At 42.7% G+C, this 14,986-nt stretch overlaps 1 long non-coding RNA gene across 3 annotated transcripts in view; it reads right to left on the bottom strand.

Moving 5' to 3' along the window:
* LOC137921042 (uncharacterized) overlaps positions 1-14,703 on the bottom strand; it is a 28,314-nt gene extending 13,611 nt beyond the window's left edge. For 2 of the 3 annotated variants that reach the window (XR_011107288.1, XR_011107294.1), the window contains exons 1-4: positions 14,499-14,703; positions 9,807-9,862; positions 9,543-9,670; positions 9,124-9,228 (exon numbers count right to left, since the gene is read on the bottom strand). This is a non-coding gene — a long non-coding RNA (uncharacterized lncRNA). The remainder of the gene's footprint in view (positions 1-9,123; positions 9,229-9,542; positions 9,671-9,806; positions 9,863-14,498) is intronic. The other variant, XR_011107282.1, reaches the window with a different exon arrangement.
* Between the last annotated feature and the right edge of the window lie 283 nt (positions 14,704-14,986).

Here is a 14,986-nt window from a genome sequence, read left to right as displayed (position 1 = left end):
TCTACATGATTGACAACAGATATTTTAATATACAAGCTCGCATTTGTCTTTGTCAACCTTTAGACGCTTGTAACTGCGAGTGCGCGAACATTCGAGAAGGAAATTGCAAGTATAAATGAAACTTGTAAAGTAATTAACTAAATAAACGGAGAGATCTATATCTCAGAGTAACAAGTTATTCATACACAACAAATAAATTGAATCAGACTCCAAAGTTGCCGCTGCGTTTGAAATATATTTGAGTTTCCAATGTCTACCAAATCTAACTTCACCATTGGCTTATAACTTCATTATTACAAAATGTTAGTTCAATTTATGTTTTGATATTATATATATGGAGCCTTTTGTTTTACTTTCTCAACTAATCCATATTGTCGCGCTTGATTTGAAATTAATATTTGCGTAGATGTGGGTGAATGAATTAATATAATAGATCGATCTATTTATGCCATTTTTAGACAAGGTACATAGCTCTTTAACTTTAGACCGTGACTTTAACTTAAGTGAGATTTATTAAAAACTTATATTAATACATTCCATGCCACGTGGAGCGTATACGACGCCGCACTTTCCGTGCAGACCATTTGCAGTTCTCATTGGAAAACAAAGGATTTAAAAAAAAATAATTGTAGGTCGAATATAGATAACTACACATCACGCATGCGCGTATTTAATGCATATTGCTATAGTTTCGCAGTGTAAAAGTGTAAAGCATACGTCTTAAATCACTTTTTTTCATTTTTAAAGTGTGGGTTGTATACGCCCCACGCGGGCTGAATGTAACATCATCGAAAATTGCCGCGACACGAAACGTGTTAACTCAATCATACAATTTCATGAAAAAAATAATATTACGAAAAATAATTCGATTTTACAATACGACGCTCAGCTATCGATGCCGGGGTTATATTGATACAAAATATATGTGAGGCCTAAACGTCACGTGACTCTCTTGGCGTCTGACTTGTCCAAGGCACTAAAACACGAGACATTATTAGTCGAAAAATACACAAACCATATAACTTTACATCAGTTATGTTTTTATTTAAACGGTTGAATTGAACTGAAATATTTATGTTTGGATCAGTAGTTAAAATAGGCGTGCGCCAACGATCACAATTGGTCCTTTTTATTCCTTGTTTATATTAATGAAAAGTCTTAGCTATAGAATTAAAAAAATGTAATTAAAAGCGATGATATAAACAATGCTCTCTCATAAATTTTTTAATTGGATTTATTGTTTAATTATTAATAAAAATAAATGTATGATTCATTCAACTACGTTCAATACAATAGAGATTTATTTATTAAAATCGACACCGCAGTTTCTCTCAAATTACAATGGGAGCCCGTATATATGTGATCTATCGAACGAGATCAGTTCTGCAAAATGTGCAATTAAAAATAATCCCTCAATTGACAGCGCAGCTAGATTATTCTACTTTAGTATTTAGGGTTAAATCTGCTGATACAGATACATTTTTTATTTTCAAAACGTATGAATAGTTATCTTCTAGGCAAGCATGTACCATTATAGACAATGCTTAATTAAAAATTGTGGTATAAAGAACTGTTCGTTATATCTATATATAGAATTTTGAAGGAAATTTTCTTAAAGAAATTATCGTATTGGTACATAGTTGATATATGCATATATGATAATCAAATCTATGTGTATAATATTATGAATAAATATAAGAAAGCTGTGTAAAGAACTTGAAATACCTTTGTCTAGCGATCAAATTTTTTAAATCTTTCGTCGGCAACTGTGTACATTATTTCGGAAGATATATGTTAGTGAGATATTTAGATTAATTAATTACTATACTGAGCATTTATAGGTCTCGGGTTCAATTCGCGAGATACAATTTTTATTATATAAGATTGTCATTGCTCAAAAATAAATTTACATAGAATGGTCAGCAGCTTTCTATGGGTACCATAATACTACATTGCGATCGCTAAGCCTGTCAAGCGTGGAGATTATTGTTTATCCTCATTGACTATTATATAGTTGATATATTAGGAGAACCAGAAAGTAATGTCGCTTTCTTAAGTTAAATTCACTCGACTACATTTTTAACAAGTTTTTATTTCTAATCAACAATATATTCACCTTCGTTATCAACAACCTTTTGCCTTTTAGTATACAAATCAAAGCCGGGTAACAAATCAATCGGTTTTTCTGTAAAATAAGTCGACAGAAACGACATGTCTTTCCGATTCCCCTCATGTATACATATATGTGTATATGACATTCTAAAATTTTTTTAAAATAAAAACTCTTTCGTAGACAACTGTGTTCTGTTGTTCACTACCATGTAATGTCACTAAATTATCTTAATAAAATCAAAAGTTGATACAACGAAAACTAAAAAAATCTACTATGGCGTGAAACATTTTTAGTTGATAATAAAACTTGGAAATGAATTGCTTTTTTACTGTATTAAGATTATTAATATTAAGGGATTAGAAAAAAATCACTTTGAAGTTGAAGTATGCTATAGTGGATCACAACCTAATTCTATTCTTCTGTCTTCTTATGATGTGGTCGTTCTTATGATATCTAATTCTATATCTAATCTGTTCTTCTATGGAATAAGCTAATAACAGTTTCAAACGGAAACTTCGGGAACATATGCGTCAGAAATTAGCATAATCTACACAACAGTTGTTATTATTATTTATGTTTATCTACACGGAGTATATATGCTAGTATTTTTAATGTATCATTAGTGTTCTATTTTATTATAGTTTAGCACCTGCCTCGATTGTTTCCCCTCTCCCCTAAGGTAGACTGGTAACGAAAGCCCATGGCGTTAAGTCCGCCATTGTAGATTTTTTAGCGTGCATAAAGAGTAAATAAATAAATAATAAGGTGGTCGATGTGAATGATACTAAATGAACAGTATGAAGAAACGAATGAAACATATACATCTATTCTAACTACCTTTTTTTGAATATTTAATTTCTTCGTTGCCAGTAACAACGAAATAAATACAGCTCTTAATGCACACTCCTTCATCGATTAAAATTCATACTTCGAAGTCATTTCATAACTTATTTAAAAATATGTTAAATTATTTTTTAATGTCATAGTACACCATTATAAAAAAATTGACCATAGTTTTCGTCGTATTGCTTCCATTGTACGTTTAGTGTAGAAAAGTAATTTTTATTAGTTAGAATTAACGTGTTTAAAAAAAAACATAGTTGCGGAAAGAACTCTTTAAAAATATATATTAATGTCTGACGAATATAGGGTGAAAATAATATGAAGAACATGATACATTGTAAAAAAGCACTCTCGACCCGCGAGTCGCCTGAACAACGAAACTATCACAGCCTTCCACGTTTACTAGCACTAACTTCAATCTATATATATATATAAAAAACAATACTAATTATCTGACAATAAATAAAATTTAAATATAAGACTGCAAATTCTAAAATTGATTATTGTGCATTTGAATATAACTCGTGTATTATTATTTTATGTATCTAAATAACATATTATTTATATTTTTATTTAGTCAAGGAATGCACAATTTAAATTTAGTTATATTATTGTTAATCATATCAATCTAATTTACTTATTAATCAAACTAAGTGGTTTAATTTAAATCTATGTAATTTATATATATATATATATTACACCATCAGGAGGGTGCGGTGGTATATATCAGGTCATCGTGATATAAAAACATCACACTCCATCAGCCAACTATCTATGTATATATATATATATATATGTATATATATATATATGTATATATATATATATATATATGTATATATACTACAGGGATTCTTAAATGTACGCTTAAGAAAGTCTGTCCCATTGCTAGTAATATGGGCGTTACATTTCGATTGGTTCATCAAAAACCCTCTTCTTCTGCTTAATTTGTTCAAATCATACCATCTGTAGAGATGCCTATATGTCCTTTATTCTTTTGGCGTCAACTGTCTTAGCGGTCGTGCATATTCTTATACAAATATCATTACAAACAGAGATGCTATACCACAACACCCGTTCCCTAACCGCGAACAGCGTGGGCGAACTGACGATGAATCCAGGTCTATCCTAGGCTCGCTTGTGGTCCACGCTACCGTATCAAGCCACCCACAACATCAACACTACACAGAGCGGTTTACTACGTACGAATGTCATCGTACAACTGGAATGCGCCTGTCCAGCTTCTATTTTATTTTTTAATTCACGGACCCTTCCGCTCCGTAATCTCAGTTCCAATGAAGCTGTAAAAGCTTCCGGGCTAACAGCGTCAATTTCAACCGTAACCAAGCAACAGAGATGCGTTATGAACTTTAGCAACAATGGAATGGCGAAGAATACACGCCAATTGAAATTTTCAACACTCGATTCTCTTGATCGATTTTATCAATAGACGAGAGAAAACACCGATTTATTATGAGTGTGTTTGCGTGGAGCGGCGTTATCGGGGCGGACGGGGCAGCGGCGCGGGGCCGGGAGCACAACCTAACTCGCCTCAATGAACTGAACTTCGAAAGTGAACGCAGCCGCAGTCTCCCCCGCCCCCCTGTCGACTAGGACCACGTGTGCAGCGTGCGTAGCGTGTGCGCCGTGACCGACCGCACGTATGTTACTTCACTAACAAACGCTGTCTATACTATATACGATAGTCCATTCATAGAGATACACACTATTAATTCAACGACCGGATACTGGCAAACAGATCCGCGTGGGTTCTATGTTTTAATATATATCAAAGTTATAAATATGAATTACTTGAATGTGTTTGAATTATCACCGTAGTGTTGCATCGTTTAATTAAAAGTTAGCGGTGACGTCACACGTAGACATCTGCAACCGCGCGGCAGAACACCAGGCGCCGTCGTGGAGCACCGGAATCTATGTGCACATTGTTTACATCTATATCCGAAACACGCGGCTGAGACATTGTGATCCGTGAGCTGCATGCCTTGCTTATTTTGCATAGCTAATTCCGCAAAAGCAAACTATGCGACGCAAAAGCAGATTTCATGTTAATCATCTTCTCGGGAGGCATATACGGGGTCGCATTTTTCGCTCCTAGTTCACTGAATGCAAAATCCAACAGATTCTGGTGGAAGGTGTAAGCACATATTTCACATAGAAATTTATGTGCAAAACTTATAGGTAGCAACACGTAAACGGATCGCTTTTAAAATAATTCTTCAATTTCTTAATTGCGAGTACCGTATATCTTATTGTCTGACTGTCGATAAAATAACCGCATACCTAATTATATTTTCAAAATAAATCTAATAGTATTATCGCAAGTATTGTAACTATTTTACTGTGCCATATATATATATATATATATATATATATATATATATATATATATATATATATATATATGTGTGTGTGTGTGTGTGTGTGTATATATATATCAATCTTTTAAGTATGAACATTCGATGTCTACAGAGTACGTTGGATACTCGGAAATATTTCTCTGTCTCCTGCTTACGTTGGCTATACTTCAGATTCTTCTGATCGCCCATATATAAGGAGTGGTTTTCTCTATCAGCCGCCATTGTTTCAGTTTGTTCTGACCGAAGCACGCTTCAGTTCCTAAGTCAGTCAGTGGCATGTATAGAGTCTAATGTCGATGATGACGCGCAGTCTCTATATACGCACTTGGCTTAAGTCCAACGGCAAACGAACGCCGCGAATAAATAATCGCTCGCTCGCTGTAATTCGTCCGCAGACTCTGAAAATATTTACGCGACCACCGATAGCTGACCATGGCCACGGTGATATCGATTTCAAGGCCTTGCAAAGTCTGGTCGCGAACAGGAGCATCGAGCTGACATTGTGCACATCCACGGATACATATCCAGCTTTATATATCAGCTATTCATACGTAATGCAATACCATTTACTATAAACTCCAACAATCGCTAATATATCGACTAGATTTTAGAACTATTTAATATAATAGCGAAAATTTTCAATAAGAAATTGTCGTGTCAGTGCCCTATGATATATCTACTATATGATTTTTAGAAAATATTATACAATAGGGTTTTAGGTCGCACGCGGAATTTAGACGCTCGGGTTTAGTCTGTCGGTCTAATTAGCAATGGAAATTTCGCATTTAACCAGAATGTAATAAATAATTCTCATCGACGCAGTGTTTATAAATCTTATAATCATATTGTTGCCTTGAAATCCTGTGGAGAACGTCAATATAGATGCAAAGGTTTTTAGTTATGAGAGGAAAATTTATTTAAATAAACTCATGATTTTTGGAAGGTTGGTAAAGTTACAGTACCAACCGATAAATATTTCACATCGACCTTTGGAAAGAGACAATCGGCTAATTTCGGCTTCGTAGAGCACTATCTCTGTTCCACACTACCTATATGACGTTTTGTTATTGTTATTGAAATTCAAAAAGATCACATCTTGCCTTGTTGGAAGGTAATTACGACGGCGTACCGTAACGTAAACATAATTAGTCGAATAAATACATTTAAAAAACTTTTAAGTTAAAAGGTTTGTTTTTTGATATTGTGGTGGTTGTGGAAAAATATGTACCTAGTCCGCCATATTGGAACGGCGTCTATCTTGAATTTTAAATTTTGACATAATCATCGTGTTTTACTAGTGCAGCCCTTTCATTTGATACCCATATTGAAGGGGTTATGGAAAAATATGTAATCCGCCATATTGTATCGGCGGCCATCTTAGATTTATAATGTTATTGATTTTATTATTTTGTGTACCAAATTTCAGATCAATCTGACAACGGGAACGTGCTTAAATTTCAATTTCTAATTTTGACCCAAATAAACAAATTCCGTACGGGTCGAACTAAATAAAACCGTTTAAAAATGTCAAGAATTCTGCCACACACAACAATAAGATTTTTTCAAAAATTTGTACACTTGAAAAGTGTACTGGCGAGATATTTGTTATAAAAATTATCAATCGTTTCATTTTGACTGTCAAAATCTATTTAAGCAGAAGACGTCTTACTATATGTGATACCTGTCCGCAAAATAGAAGAACTAATTCCTCTCATGTCGTACCACACAAACAACATTCGCTGGTCTAAATATCGCTTTCATATAAGAAAATTAAAAACGAAGTAGATATGCTCAGTGAATCCTATGCAAAGTTATACAAGATTGTTACTACACAAATATCTAGTAATATTTTTTTTTAATTGTTAGCAAAATCTCTTAATATCGTGTTATATTTACTGATGCAACTGATTTATGAACCAAAAAAATGTATACATACATCGGTATCTTTTAACGACAACGGCTAGAAATGTTTACAATTAAGCGAAGGGTCGCTTAATTGTAAACATTTGATATATTTTGTGTATTTTCAGTTACAGATACATTTTCGACTCGTCTCTTTTTCTTTTCTTATTTCCTTCCGTTTAAATAGGTGTTCGAAATTCGAAATATCTTTCACTTCGCCTTGCTCTCCGATGCGAAATGTCCCGTGTCGATGACACAACGATATTCAAATTTTTGTTTTGATTTTTACGCGCCGGCGCTGTACGTAATCAGTGATCTGAATAGGTGAACGATTTATACAAAATAATGTCAAGATCGTATGTTAATACAGACGCGCCTCCTGGTTCATGAATTTCAATAGAGTAAACCCGGAATACGGAATTAGTTATGACGCAAATTCACAGGTGTTCGCGATTCCGTGCCCATTCATACGCCGTATTGTTTAATAAAGTTTTAAAAATTAAATTGAACAAATCCTAATATTTACAATATTTACCGCATTATCTAATATATAAAATTCTCGTGTCACGGTGTTCGAACTTGAACTCCTCTGAAACGGCTTTACTGATTTTTACCAAATTTAATATGCGTATTCAGTAGGTCTGAGAATCGGCTACTATATATTTTCTATACACCTAAGTGATAAAGGTTGTTCACACTTAAAAAAAATTATTTTTTAACGAAATTTTTTGTTTTTATTTTATTATGATACAGCATACAAGAATACATACAACCATAAATTTTCACTCCCCTACGATCAACCCTTATTTTTTATTTGTAAATTAAAATATCAATTTTTTTTTTGCAAAACAACGTTTGCGGGATCAGCTAGTAGACAATAAAAATATATAATACTCGTAATAAACAGACGTATGTCACGACTTTACGGAGCGATCTAACAATACGTTGCACCTGCTTCGTCTATATAATGCTCCGAATATAATGTAGAATTAAAATATGAAATTAATTATTGTTATAAACACGACGTTACTCTGGCGGAAAGAACGTGAAGTCAGTTTTCGTCGACTTGTTAGAAATGATGCAGCGTGTTTTAACATAACGGGCCATCTTGATTGCATTCGAACGAACTGAATCATTATTTATTCCACGATACATTTAGATATATGGCCGTTGTCATATATGCCTCAATTTCACTTGTTTCCGGTAATATTAAGATTTCGAGGTTTAACTTTGGGTCAAAGTTAACAAAGATGACCTTAAAGTGTGATAGCATCGTCTCTCGAGCTGAACCCGAATCAAAAGGCGAAAAATAAAAATACCAGGAATAATTTCAAGTGGTCGGTGCGCACATAAACGTGTCATTATATGAAGCGACTGATGCCAGTGTTCTTTATACGGAAAAAAGAACAAGTAATTTTATTATTTGTAGGAGATTTTTTCTTTGGTAAAAGGAAAATAGTGCAACGTGAACGTGAAGAGAGTTGACTATGAAAATGAAACTGCGGCATCTCGCTGCCGGGCTACAGGCTTGATTCGAGTGTTGCATGTCGCTAGCCGGATAGTCATATTTTATTTCGATATATTAAAGCGAGATTGTAGGGGGAGACAGGGAAACTATCCACGCCAATGTCAAATAATAACATAACACATAAAGAACAAGTAAACTACAGTCGTCAAATAAACTTACACGAGTTCATTAGTGCTGGTCACAGTACAAAGGGTCGGTTTGCTTGTTATAAACACGAGTTCGGATAATTAGACCATCGCTTGTTCAGTTACAATCGAAACTTTAAACTACCCTCGGCGCATGGCGCGGGGCGCTTTCGAATCGTGCACAAAAGGAACCGGTTCAACCGAACGGGATAACTCGCAAAAGCAACTTACTAGCAGACACCCGGCTAAACGAAGCGACGCGAGCTGTGCCCAAACTGTGAGGTGCAGGAAGCTAAAGTAAGGATACGGACAGGCACCGCCGCGCGCCCGCGCCCGCTGCGGACAATCACAACACAAGTATTTGGAATGATTCATTAGTGTACAGCGCCGGCCCAGGCGCCGACAGCTCGCCTAGAGTGGGCCCCGGCCACGCCGCAGTTACGAGAGAACAAAATATTACACTGTCACAATAAAAAAAACTTGTCACATAAAAAACAACCCATCACATAGAGTACAAAACAAGTCGCGCAAGCAATAACGTCTCCATAAACAATTCACAATAGCAGTGCGATTAAAATAATTGAAATAAAGTTAAAATATTTCCCGCAAAATTAACAATAAACATAATAACGGCTGTTTGTGATAGTTACCTGTTAGCTGATGCTCTGTCAAGTCAGCTCTGTTCATGTCAGTTCGGTTCTGTCCCAATAGGTCCAGTCTTGCTCTGCTTTTCTACGGCGGCTTCTGGGGGCACCGAATGGGTCGTCAGCGCGGGCACCTGCAACAAGGGAGAGACGGTTCCTTGAACCCGGTCGGAGAAGTCGAGCGGCGCGGCAACGCAACTGACAGGGAAACATTCGCAGAACGCAGGCGCACACGCAACTAAATAATCACAAAGTGAAATCGGGACTCACCCGCGTGACGCGACCGCACGCCGCACGCCCTCGCCGCGCTGTCCCACAGGAGCCACCTGATAAATGAAACAAAAGATTTCAGATACATTTGAATGGTTTAGGGAAATAAAAAATAAAATATAAATATCATTATTAATTTATCTAATAAGTATTTTCTAATTGGATATGAGCAGGAGTGTTCACACTATCGGCGATCGATGGGTGACGCATGCGCAATGCGCGCGGTTCCCGCGAACCGACTCCGACTGAGGAAGCGCTCGGAACACTTGTGGGCCGTGCACTAAGAGCAAATGTTTTATTTGATAGATTACTAGCAACGAAATGACTTTAGTAGAGAGATAGACCGCACGACACGACGCCGAGTAACGGTCCGCGCAACGTTTGAAACGAAAGCAGCCGCCCTGACCTCGGGCAAGCCTAGCGGACGCTGCACTCGCGCGCTTTTTTTGCACATTTCGAGGCGTCGAGTCACGGTGGAACGCAGTGTCACCGTTACATCCCCTCATGCGCTGCACTAGATCACTTACGTCTTGATTTTTTTTTTTAAAGACGAGGCTTTGTATGTGTGCATAATGCTTTTGCAGCGAAGCGATAGCTAACAGCGGTGCGAAAGGTTTTGTAATTAAAAAAGGAATGAGAAGCACTCTTTTCGTAGTATTTAACATATCCGAAAGAGCAGATGTGACGACGAACCCACTGGCCGCCGCGTTTCCTTCTGTGCGAGTAAGGTACTCAAACTGATGCCAAGCATCGCGAATCCAAGTTTAAGGCACGTTTTAAAAATATCGATGCAAGCGCTTCAGTTGTTGTGTCCCACGAATACAGGTTTATCTAAGGAAACGGGATATCAGACTGATGAGGTATCGTAGTTGGATGAGACTGCGCGCCAGTGCACATTTTATTATATTAGGTCAGTAAACGCAAACATTAAATCAAAAGCCTTGGGAACATTCTTGAAAAAGATACTGGCCGAATGTGCGTTAAAAGGCGGCGGGTGTCGGCGCGGCGCGGGGTGGCCGGGCGGCGGGTCGGGGGACGCGGGTGCGAGTGCGTCACCGCGGCGATAACGCGCTGCGTCGTTGTGACAGCGGCCGGGACGCGTCAACGTCGCTTCACCGTTTCATTTTCCCGCCGATCGGCAGCGGAACTCTGAAGGGACGGCGCCAACACAGCGTCAGGACAGGCGCCGGGGTACGTACACTGAGCGATAGCTATTCGTCCGCGTGTCTCAGCTGAAGGTCACCAGTGAACAACAATTATAATTGATGCGATTAATAATTCATAATAGATACGGGTAAAACAAAAGGTTTGTTTACGCGCTGCGTATTAAAATGTCGAGCGTGTTTACGACGACCGTTATCGGTCATTATCTGGTGCGAGCGCTCGACGGACAAAAACAAAGGGTGTCACACTGACCCGCGTTCGCTCGTAAACCAATACGCCTGCAGCCGCCGGCGCCGCGACGCGCCGCGCACTTTCGCACGGTGCACGGGCTCATTGTCACGGCGCGCGGGCATAAGTTAGTTTCACGTGAACGTGCGGTACTGGGACATAAGACAGGCCTGTCGTAAGATCTCTATAACCGCAAGGCAAGCGAGTCGAGCTCGGCGAGACAACTACAGGCCTTACAAACAAAATTACATACGCGCGTCTTTACGTGCGACATCCGTCTCATAAAGAGCCCCGTTCCCCAGCCTCTTAATTTAATGTATAACAAAAGCATTGCATAATGTTTTTTTTGGGAAACCCAACATAGATTGACTTTTGTCAATTGAAAACCATCTACCTGCTCGCCCCGACCCCATCGACTAGACCTTTCCGATGCGTTGCGATACGTTGGGTCGCGCCGCCGCGCGCTTTTTATGATCCTGCCACACCCGCCATAGGTTCGTCTGGAGGAAAAAACTATTGTCACACATAATGGTGTTTGTGACAAAACTGACGCTAACCTCCTAGTACCGAGTGATTGCTAGAAATTACGATGTCGTACACGCTCGCTGCGGATCTAACAAGACATTGGTATGAAATTATATAAAGTAATAAACAAGAGTACAGGTCGCGGGACTATGTCGCGTGCGGTGGCGGCGTGAGGTGCCGCTCTACTTGTCGGAGCGGGCGGTCGCGTGCGGAGCCGCTTTTTTGAAACCTTACATCCGCCGCGACGGCGTACGTACGCACACACACTTGCGCATTCGGACGCACACCGACGCCTCGCCCGCGATTTCCCCCAGCAAAGAAACATCTGGAATAATTCTTGAAAAAGTAACCGGTCACGATATCCGCTTCTCAGGCCCCGTAAGGCGGGACGGACCGGTGGCGCATTGTACGCGTTCTCGAGCGAGGAGCCGGGAATCGCGCGTCGAATCCTTAATTAAATATGTAATTGCGAGTCACGTCGCAGTGGCGCGCGGTGCATCCGCATTCGCCGCGCCGCCGGGTGCAACAAACGCGGCGGTGACGTCAGCGCGTCGCGCGGGCGCCAGCGACAGCCAGGGGGACGCGCACGGCTCCCGCGTACACTGGCCTCGCACACGAGCCGCGCCGAGCCCGCGCCGGCTCCGAAAGTGAAACCGACCGCTCTGTCCTAACGTTGACGGAGTGCGTTGTTCATTGGGCACCATGCGAAGTAACTGGCGGTATAATACTTCGATATGTTATTTTAGCGAAATAGATCGTATGTATACAGTGCCGCCCCACAGCACGTCTTGGTATGGTTAAGACCTACGCCATGATGAGGACGCTGATGGCGCTGTGGCCTCAGCTCAAGTGCTCGCGCGGCTGTTTTTTCTATTACATTGGATCGAAATATTTATCTACTTAAGACTTTTACAAGCGCTCATTTCCACGATGCCATGCAAAGTGACGCCGGCTGCATGTTGCACTCCAGTTGTCGGCGGCGCCGCGAAAGAAGTGTTTATCGCAGATGCACGAGCGCCGCACGCCGGCCGGGAGGACGCCGCGCGCCCGTTGGGAGGGCCGAGAGGGCCGGTGCGGAGACAGCGGGTGCGCGCGCAATGTTTCCCCGCCAGCCCAATGGAGCGCGGGGCGCCGGCTCCAATTGGAGCGCAGCGTTATTGAGGTCACGGCGCTTTTTGAACGTTATATTACGGCTGCCATCCACCCGAATGTAATGCCGATGTTCTCCCGCAAGGATACGAACTGTCGGTGCGACACGCCGACAACCACCCTTGAACTTCTGTGAACCGACAAACAACGGGGTCGAGTTTCCGGAGCGCGTGGATAGTAAGCTCCCCGAGCACTCTATGACCACGCCACTAAGGGCAAATGTAGACAGGATTACGAATCGAATTATGAAGCATTTATTTTACATTCTGTTTAATTTTTAATAGTATATTATGTTCCGGATATTAATTTAACCCAGGTGAGTTATAGACATTAAGATTTCGAAGAGAAATCAAAAAGCCCCCTTAAGCCCGAAAAGATTTACACGTGTTTACGTGCGAACACGGCCTCCGAGAGGCCTAGCGAGGCAAAGTGGTTATTGGCACGGGCCGCTGGGGTCTTTGGCCGCAATAACTGACCTAGCACTAAGCGCGCCCGGGGGCTGCGGCACCTGGCGGGCAGCGCTCCCGCTCCCCCTCTCCGCTTCGCTATCTGTCTGCGCCGGTTATTTTAGTGAGGCGCTCGCGCACAGATGGCGCGGACGCAGCGGTCGGACAGGCGCGGGGCGAGAGAGGGATGTGCGGGACGAGGGGACGTGAGGGCGCGGCGCGACTCTGCGCCCTAGCGGCGCTCACGCAGGGTGCAGTTATGCGCGCGCGCCGCTCCCGGACCCGAGTTGTAAACAAACCGGGCGAGGGCAATGGCTGCCGACCGCGCCTCGCGCCCCACCGCACCGCAGCCCGCGCCCGCGACGCCATTCAACCGGGAAGTTCACGCTTTATTTTTAGCATTATACGAAAGGCCGCCCGCTCCGCAATAAAATATAACGGAGCCCGGGCGCTGCGCGAGTACGCTACTGTTGTCGCTCCCCTGTCCGCCGCGATCTCACAGGGCGAAGCGGCGTCGGCGGCACGGCGACGGTTACATTTCAAATATCGAAATGCGCGCCGTGGCCGTGGGAGTCAGGCGGCCGACCACGCGCGCCATTCTTGTGTTCCACCGTTTGGACTCTTATATTCCATATAAACATCGGCATTATACATTTTCCAGAGCCGCCGCGAGATCCAAGTCGATATGAGAGCAGGCTCGGTGACGCACGCCGCGTCCACGCATTCTGTGTATGACCGCGCACGCATGCCCTGCACCAAATAAAAGCGAGGAACGGCTATTTTTGAAACCGGTCCTGCGAAATAAAAGGTGGGCCGGCTGGTGTCGCGGTCGGTGCCGAGCGAGGGTAAGGCCGGTGTCGCGGGCCAGCTGCGATGAGGTCGTTAGCCTCGCGGCCGCGACAAGTGCCCACCGCAACATTGACATTGGGCGCGCCCGGTGAACACGCTGCCGTTCACGAACATGGTCGCGTACGCGTCTTCGGCGGCGTCTTCGACGGCGGCACTCGGGCGCGAGTCAACGACCCACGCGCGGGGAGGGCGCGGGAGGGTGCGCACGCACGCAGCGGTGCCCCGCCTTTATTTATTACGCTACGCGCGGCGCGGCGGGGCGGGGCGGAGGCCGCATTCCGGGCCTCCGAGTACGAACGCTTACAACTAATATATGGAAGGAAAAACTTACGGCCGGCGTCGGCGTCCGTCTGCGAGCGTCGGCTAGCACGTGGCGCACGTGTGACCGCGTGCCGCTGCCGGTAGGCCCCTGATCACCCGCTGCCGCAGAGTCGCGCATGCAGCGGCCGGAGCGCGCCGGCGCGAGCCCGCCCGCTGCCTACGAGTTAGCACTAAAGTTCACATGGCGCGCGCGAGCGCCCGACCGCCTCCGCGGAACACACGTCCACTCAGGTAGCGGCATGACGCATTAGTGAGCGCGCGGCGCGGCCGTACGGAATGCGAGAGAGGCGCGGCGGGGCGCGGGGCGGGACGTCCCCTGCCCCGCTTCGACCCCGGCCACTCGGGGGATATGTGCTGCCCTCTAGGCCGGGCTCATCGACCGCGCGCCCCGCCGAGCAGCGCCGTGCCGCGCCGCACCGGCCCGGACGCAACGCCACAAGCTTTCCCACCGATAGCGGGCAAACGCACGCCTGCATCGAATCTTTATTACAGTAGTAA

This window comes from Battus philenor, unplaced genomic scaffold (assembly GCF_028537555.1).
Source record: "Battus philenor isolate CCGP_79_NKW_IND1 unplaced genomic scaffold, ilBatPhil1.0.hap1 SCAF_1, whole genome shotgun sequence".
In the NCBI taxonomy this organism is placed as follows: Eukaryota; Metazoa; Arthropoda; class Insecta; order Lepidoptera; family Papilionidae; genus Battus; species Battus philenor.
Note: the sequence above shows the minus strand (reverse complement) of the source record. Positions and strands in the feature narration are given on the sequence as shown.